The following is a 7,500-nucleotide window of genomic DNA, read 5'->3' as shown; positions in this document are numbered from 1 at the left end:
GAAGGCGAGCGAAACTGGTGATCTAGAGGTGTAGTATAAGTTAGTAAAAGGAAATTTTGTTAGGTATTGCAAGTGATGTGTGTGGCAAGAGGATAATTGGAAGCATCATGAGGAAGGGTAGTGCATCGTGGAATGAAGGAGTGAAGATGAAAGTGGAAGAAAAAAAGAGGGCCTTTGAAGAATGGCTGTAGAGTAATAGTGTAGAGAAGTATGAAAGATATACAGAGAAAAATGGTGGAAGTAAAATGTAAGGTAGCTGAGGCAAAGAGGCCGGCTGACTGGAGTTGGGGTCAGAGCTTATGCCTTTCGTATGAAGATATAAAAAGTTTTGGAAAGAAGCGAAAAGAATAAGGAAGGGTGGATTGAGAAATGATGAGACACTGAAAGATGAAAATGGAAGGTTGTTGAAAGTAGAGGAAGCAAGGATAAGGATGGCTGAATATTTTGAAAGGTTGCTGAATGTTGAGGAAAATAGGGAGACAGATATAATTGCTGTTGTAGGGTATTGAGGTCCCAGTGAATTGGATATGAGAGAGAGAGAGAGAGAGAGAGAGAGAGAGAGAGAGAGAGAGAGATGAAGTGAAGAGAGGACTAAATATAACGAGAGCAGGAAACGTACCTAGTATCGATGGTGTAAGTGGTCAGATGTTAAAGGAAGTGGGTGTGACTGTAATTGAATGGCTGGTGAGACTGTGTAATATATAATTTATGTTGTCAATAGTACCAGTAAACTAGGTATGTGTGTGTTGTTCCACTATACAAAGGTAAAGGAGATGTGTATGATTGTTGTAATTCAAACACCATTAGTTTGTTGAGTGTGGTCAGAAAAAAGATATAAGGTGAAGTGTGCTAATTAATACGATTAAGGATAACACAGAGGACCCAACCTTAGTAATACGGGGTGGTTTTATGGATAAGGTTTTTATAGTTAAGCAAATATGTAAGAAATTTTTAGCAAAAAGTAAGGAGATGTATCTTGCCTTTATAGATCTAGAGAAAGCTTATGAAAGAGTTGACAAGGAGGCAATGTGGAATGTGATGTGGTTATATGGAATTGATGGAAGGTTGTTGACAGCAGTGAAGTGTTTATACATAGGTAGTAAAGTGTGTTATGATAGGAAATGAATTGTGTTAGTGATTGATTTCCAGTGAGAATGTGCTGAGACAGGGATTTGTGATGTCACCATAGTTGTTCAATTTGAGTATTAATGTTGGTAAGAATAAGATTACGAGAGGCACGAGAAGGAAGGGTGGTGCAAAGTTGAATGTTATGTTGAATGGAGAGTTACTTGAGGAAGTAGACCATTTTAAGTATTGTAGTTGCTGCAAATGGTGTGGGTGGAAGCAGATATATGTGTTAGATGGAAAAAAATGAAGTAAAGTATTAGGGCAGTGAAAGGAGTGGTAAAGAGTAAAGTGTTAAGAATGAATGTAAAGAGAGTTCTGTGTGAGAAAGTGATTGTATCAACAGTGATGCATGAATTGCAGTTGTGTGGAATGATTTTGACGGAGAGACAGAAAATTTCATGTGTTCAAGATGAAGTGTCTGAGGAGCATGACTGGTGTATCGCTATTAAATAGGGCTGAGGAACGAAGTAGTGAGGGTGAGAACAGGTGTAAGATATGAATTAGTAGCTAGCGTGGATATGAATGTGTTATGGTAGCCTGGCAATGTAGAGGTAATGTAAAAGGCTGTTTGCTGAAGAAGGTGATGAGTGCAAGAGTTGATGGGAGAAGTACAAGAGGAAGCCCAAGGTTTGAGTGAGGTGAATGGAGGGAAGAAAGCTCTAAGTCATAGGAGGATAGAAGTGAGAGAGATAAAAGAGTGTGTTAAAAATAGGAAATGAATGGTGAGCAATTCTGACGCAGTTCTAATAGGCCCTGCCAAGATTGGAATAAGATAAGGTGAGTTTACCGCGCATGGTGCCAGGAGCTCAGCTGTGCTCTGTGACGTCACCTGGAGAGTTCCGAGCGTTTATTTGACAGCTGTCCTGTACAATCAGCCTTATTATTTGTGCCTCTTTTTGGATTCCGAACATTGCATTTATGAAATTAGGCTAATATTAATGTCTTTATTACTATAATTCCAAAATACATATTATGATAGGGAATATAATAGCAATGGAAATAAAAATTCATGTATGACAAAAGCTTTATTCCAATATTTCATTAAAAATCTTATTACAATCATTCTCTCTCTCTCTCTCTCTCTCTCTCTCTCTCTCTCTCTCTCTCTCTCGTTTCAATGAAATAAATTTTCAATATTACTGAACAATTTCTTTTATCTTTTTTACAACTTTGCTATAAAAATTTTCCTTAGTTTATTTTTATTCTAAAATTTAGCCGACTTCTAACAATAAAAATCTCATTACCTCCTCGGGAACATCAATATTGGTGGCTTTGAATATATCAATAAGATATGAAACGGCTTTGACTCCTGGTTTTAGAGCATGACCATGGAAAATTTTGAATAAATATTCCATATTATGTAGATTTTCTCTAAATATTATTATATGACCTATATAATACCTTTCTCTTTACAAGTGATATCCTATTATCGACTTTCATCTACATAAACTGAGCCTAATGATGTATACTTATTTCTAAATTTAAAAGCCACGACCCCTCCCATCAAAGAACTTAAGGATTCATTTTCTATCAGTGTTTCAGGTTTTATCTCTATTAAATCTTTTTCTTGATTTTCCTGCCTCGGTCTCATTGTTAACAGGCAGAAGGTGCTTCATGAGACACGCAGAGATATATAACTCGGAATCTAGATAATTGGGTGCAACATTTAACCTTTGACATGAACCACTTATATTTTAGCACTCTGTAATGACACAAGGTGTACAGTAGCTTTATCATTATTATAAAAATTAAGACCTTAACTCCTTAATTATTCTCTTTACCTACTATGTATAGCCGTAGTGTATATTAATATTCCAAAGGTTATGGATGACCGTGGCAATGACCAATTTGTCTTATGCAAGAAAAGGGATGTTCGACTGTGTCTTGACATAGCCGTCTTGTCATCAAGAACTGTAATCCATACAGACCATGCAACGTGTTAAACGATAATCCTGTTAATGGTACGGAAACATTTTGCCTTTCACTTTAGCATAAATAACAAAATATAGCATCTATTTCAACTTGACGTGGACAGTTCGAGAAAGCACCTCTACTTTTCTTTACGACATACTTCATTTTACAAGTTATTCAAGCCAAACCAACTAAAAATCAAAGATATAAGATCCGATGTTTCATTACAAAACTGTCATTTCAATAAGCTTTTGTTACTACAAAGTTTGATGGAATTAGCCACTGAGGAAGAGAGTAGCTGAACTGTTGTTTCTCACATTGGCGTTTTATAACCTCACACGTTTAAGTGACTCATTAATTTTGTAGGGTATTTTGAGATTATTTACTGATTAAGGTACGATTTTTTGCATAGATTTTGAGATAATGATTTTATCTCCAACCTGAAAACCATAGTCTTTTAAATCATTTTGAATTAAGTTGATTAGATGGGGTGGTTCTGCCGAGACGAAAACTTTTCAAAAATTTCGAAGCAACAAAATTTATTTTTTATTATAATCTGAAGCTTAAATAATAAGCATTTATACATACGAAAAAAAATACTTGTAAAATTCTCTCTCTCTCTCTCTCTCTCTCTCTCTCTCTCTCTCTCTCTCTCTCTCTCATCTTCAGAAACATTCTTCCCATCGTAGTTAAATATTTACTTGGATGAGGAATATAATTGGTATATCCATATATTCTCGTGGTTTTTTAAGTGAGCCTATTCATATACAGTTCTCCTAGTTACCCAAAATGCTACATGCAGCATATGACTAGTAAATGAAACTAAAGTAACGAGATATTAGTGCTAGGCTTACCCGAATCCCAATAGTAATTACATTATTATAAAGATTTTGTGACAGTATGGCTGTCTTAGGGCAACAATTGAGCAACTCGTGCCTATGGTTTCTGGAAAAAATTGTTTTGGAAATGTGACGAACAAAATTCGTGCATATTTGGCATTGATACCATTATTTTCTTTGCATATATTCACCTACTTCTTACATAGTTCTGCATCTTTTGGGAAACGGGAAAATCTATTTTCTTTTCACCACCAAGTTATATTGGTCTTATAAGAATTGGAGCACCCATATATTGCACACATAACCATTATGAATCTGTCAACGCAAATGAAAACAAGAACGCCCATATGTCGCCTGGCTGAACTATCCATGTGACGTCATGCGCGTGAGTGTAGAAAACGGGACCTCTAGGTAACTCACCTTATCTTATTCCATCTGGAGGCCCTGCTGCTTCCTCTGCTGACCGCTGAGATAGCTACAGTATGGGATTTAGCATATAAAGCTTCATTTGTGGTGGATAACAGGTGAAGGTTGGCTGTGGCACGCTAGCAATACCAACCAAACTTGGCTGAATCCCTCATCAGGTTGGGAGGAACGAAGAGAAGAAAAGTCCCCTTTTGTTCTTCTTTTGATGTTGGCTACCCTAAAATTGGGGAAGTGCCTTGGTAGATATATGATAGGATATTACTGACAAATACAACTGTCATACATTCAAATACTGACCGACAAATCGAAGCTAATATCGAATGTACTATACCTGGGGTATGTATAACCAAAGGGAAATTCTTTAACGATGAAGGGTCTTTGTTTCAGAATCAAGATAAAATTTGATGGCACACTTTTAAGTCATTATTATACTTTTATACTAACAAATACACATACACATACACACACACACCATCACACACACACACACACATATATATATATATTATATATATATGTATATATATATGTATATATATATATATATATATCCCTTTCTGAGTGGGAATAACTTAATAACTTAACATGGTGAAAGGGATTGTGAGTCGTCATGATAAAGAAAGCTGTACTAGTCACAGTCACTCATGATAGGATGATCTTCTGTGAGTAATCAGATCAAAATCTCCCATCATCGTAAATCCGAGCTAGCAAGTGTGTTGATGAAAACTAGCCAAACCCCAAACATGAATTGACATGTCTGAGAACTTTATCCTACAGTGAACTAGAACCATCTGCATTTGTTGTTGTTGATGTTGTGCGTAAACATAAACTTCATTACAGCAGGGCATGAGAAGAAAGAAGTGGAGTTAGGCTTGTAATAGGTAATAACTGAAAGGAAAAAAGTGATATAGGTACAAAAAATAAACGATAGGCTTTTAAAGATAACAATGATAATAGACGATCAGGTAACTAATACAGTTTCAGCGTATGCCCCTCATATGGGTTGTCAAGAACAAGAAAAAGAATTATTAAGGTAAGAATTTGAAGTAGCTATTAGAACAGTAAAAGAGGAAATGGCGGAGTGGGGAGGAGAAGGGATGGATATGAGCAGTGTGCGAGGTGGCAGTTGGGTACTAAGAGAGAGACAAGGTGAATGCAAGTGAAGTTTATTCAACAAAACACGAACTTACAAACAGATAGTTGAAAGCAACAATGACACAAAATTCAAACAGTATAAAACATGCAATGTCCAAGCTTAAACAGGTTCCTATTATCAGGAAGCGGAGAGTGAGATATTAAGAAAGCAATACAATTACAGTGCACAAGCATGTATGAATCACGTGCAGTACATGGTTCTCCCCTTAAAAAGATATGCATGTGAAATAGGGCACCCTGATCGTGAGAAGCACACTTTAGGCAATCATCTTGCTAGAGATACGTAGGTTTTAGGAGATCAGTCGAGAGACAGTCTTCTTGACCACGAATGTGGGATGGTGTGCGATGGATCACGAGGAAGGAACCTGCGTAATTGGCGTCAGCAGTGTCTTGCTAGTGTTGGTGTGCATTAAAACGCACTTTGCCGTGTGCAAATCTGTCGGTATGCGTTGTATCTCTGGGGCTCTTGTAAGTTTGGCAGAAGGGAGTAAATTTTCCCATACTGTGATGTAGGTACTGGAAAATGTGGAGGAGGTTGCAGACGGAAAAAAAGTTTGGTAGGGAAAGCCAATGGGTTGCCATGCACCATTTAAACTGCCAAGAAATCCAGGGTGTTCTTAGGACTGGTCTTCAATCCAAGGAGGACTCAGGGGGACCCAGGGAAGCTGAGTAAATGCTGTTGGAGTCATTACAGTGAGACGGCAAAGATCTTTTTAGGGTGTGTTGAAATATTCAACCATTCCGTTGGATACAGGGTTGTAAGTGGTTGTCAAATATACAGTGATTCCCAGGAGATTTTCCAATGATGTCCACAATTGCGAGGTGAAAGTTGTACCCATGTTAGAAGTAATGTGCTGAAGGATGCCAAATCTTGCTATCCACTCTGAGAATAAGGCAGATGTAAAGTTTGCTTGGGGATAACTTCAGCCCAACAAGGTGTGGTTAATCACAGTAAACGGGTAACATTGTCCTTCTGATGTGGGTGGGGGACCTACTATGTCGACATTAATATGGTTAAAATGACACTGAGGTTGAGGAAAGGTGCACACTCCTGATTCCGTGCGTTGGTGTACTTTTGAAGCTTAGTATGAAGTACAGGCATCGTTAGCATCCTTAGTAATGCCGTGCCAAATGAACTTCATCTTCAGTAGCTGTCCAGTAGACTAGCGTGAGGGATATGAGAGTCCATAGGTGAAACCATGCACCCTTCAGCACATGGGGGCTGTCTGCCAAGGCTTTGTAATCCAATCCCAGGTGAATGATGGTCAATGTGTTTCTGAGTAGGGCATCAACAACGTGATTCATTTACCCAGGGATGTGTTGATGGGTGCAGTTGTATTTAGCCACGATGGAGAGGTGTAAGCATTGACAGGCGAACCAGGTGCCGCACTGTCGAGTGAAGGTATGCACCAGGGGCATGTGGTCTGTTGGAATGAGGAAACACCAGCATTCGCGGTTGAAGATGGAGTAACCGGATTCCTCAGACCACCTGCTCGATTACTACACCAACAGCAACTTTACTGGCATTGACTAAGAGAAGGAGAGTGGCATGTGGCATGGAAAGGTGAGAATAGCAGCAATTGATAGGGCAGTCTTTGCATTGCAGACGGCCGCTTCCTGATGGGGAGTCTATTTCAGGTCTTTTGGGTTGTATTTGAGGGAGGAGTAGAGGGTGCAGGAGTGGTGATAGCTGGCAAGAACCAGTGACAGTATTTCATCATGCCAAGAATTCTTGTATTGCTTTGATGGTCGAGGGGATGAGAAAGTTCTGAAGAGATGATACCTTCTCAGGGAGGGGCCACGTGGACGTCTTTAAGAGTGATGCAATGCCCTAAGAACAATACTTCATTGGCACCAAAGGTGAACTTATCATACCGAACTACAAAGCTGTTCTGTTGCAGATGGTCAAGGAGGATGCATAGGTGATGGAGGTATTTCTCTATGGAAGAAGAGAAGAAGAGAATGTCACATCCTCATAACATGCAATATAAAGAAGGGGATATCCAATAAGATGCCAATCCTGAGACATTGAAAAGTGGCA

The sequence above is a fragment of the Palaemon carinicauda genome, chromosome 1, assembly GCF_036898095.1.
Source record: "Palaemon carinicauda isolate YSFRI2023 chromosome 1, ASM3689809v2, whole genome shotgun sequence".
Classification (NCBI taxonomy): domain Eukaryota; kingdom Metazoa; phylum Arthropoda; class Malacostraca; order Decapoda; family Palaemonidae; genus Palaemon; species Palaemon carinicauda.
The sequence above is the reverse complement of the archived record's forward strand: the minus strand, read 5'-3'. Positions refer to the sequence as shown.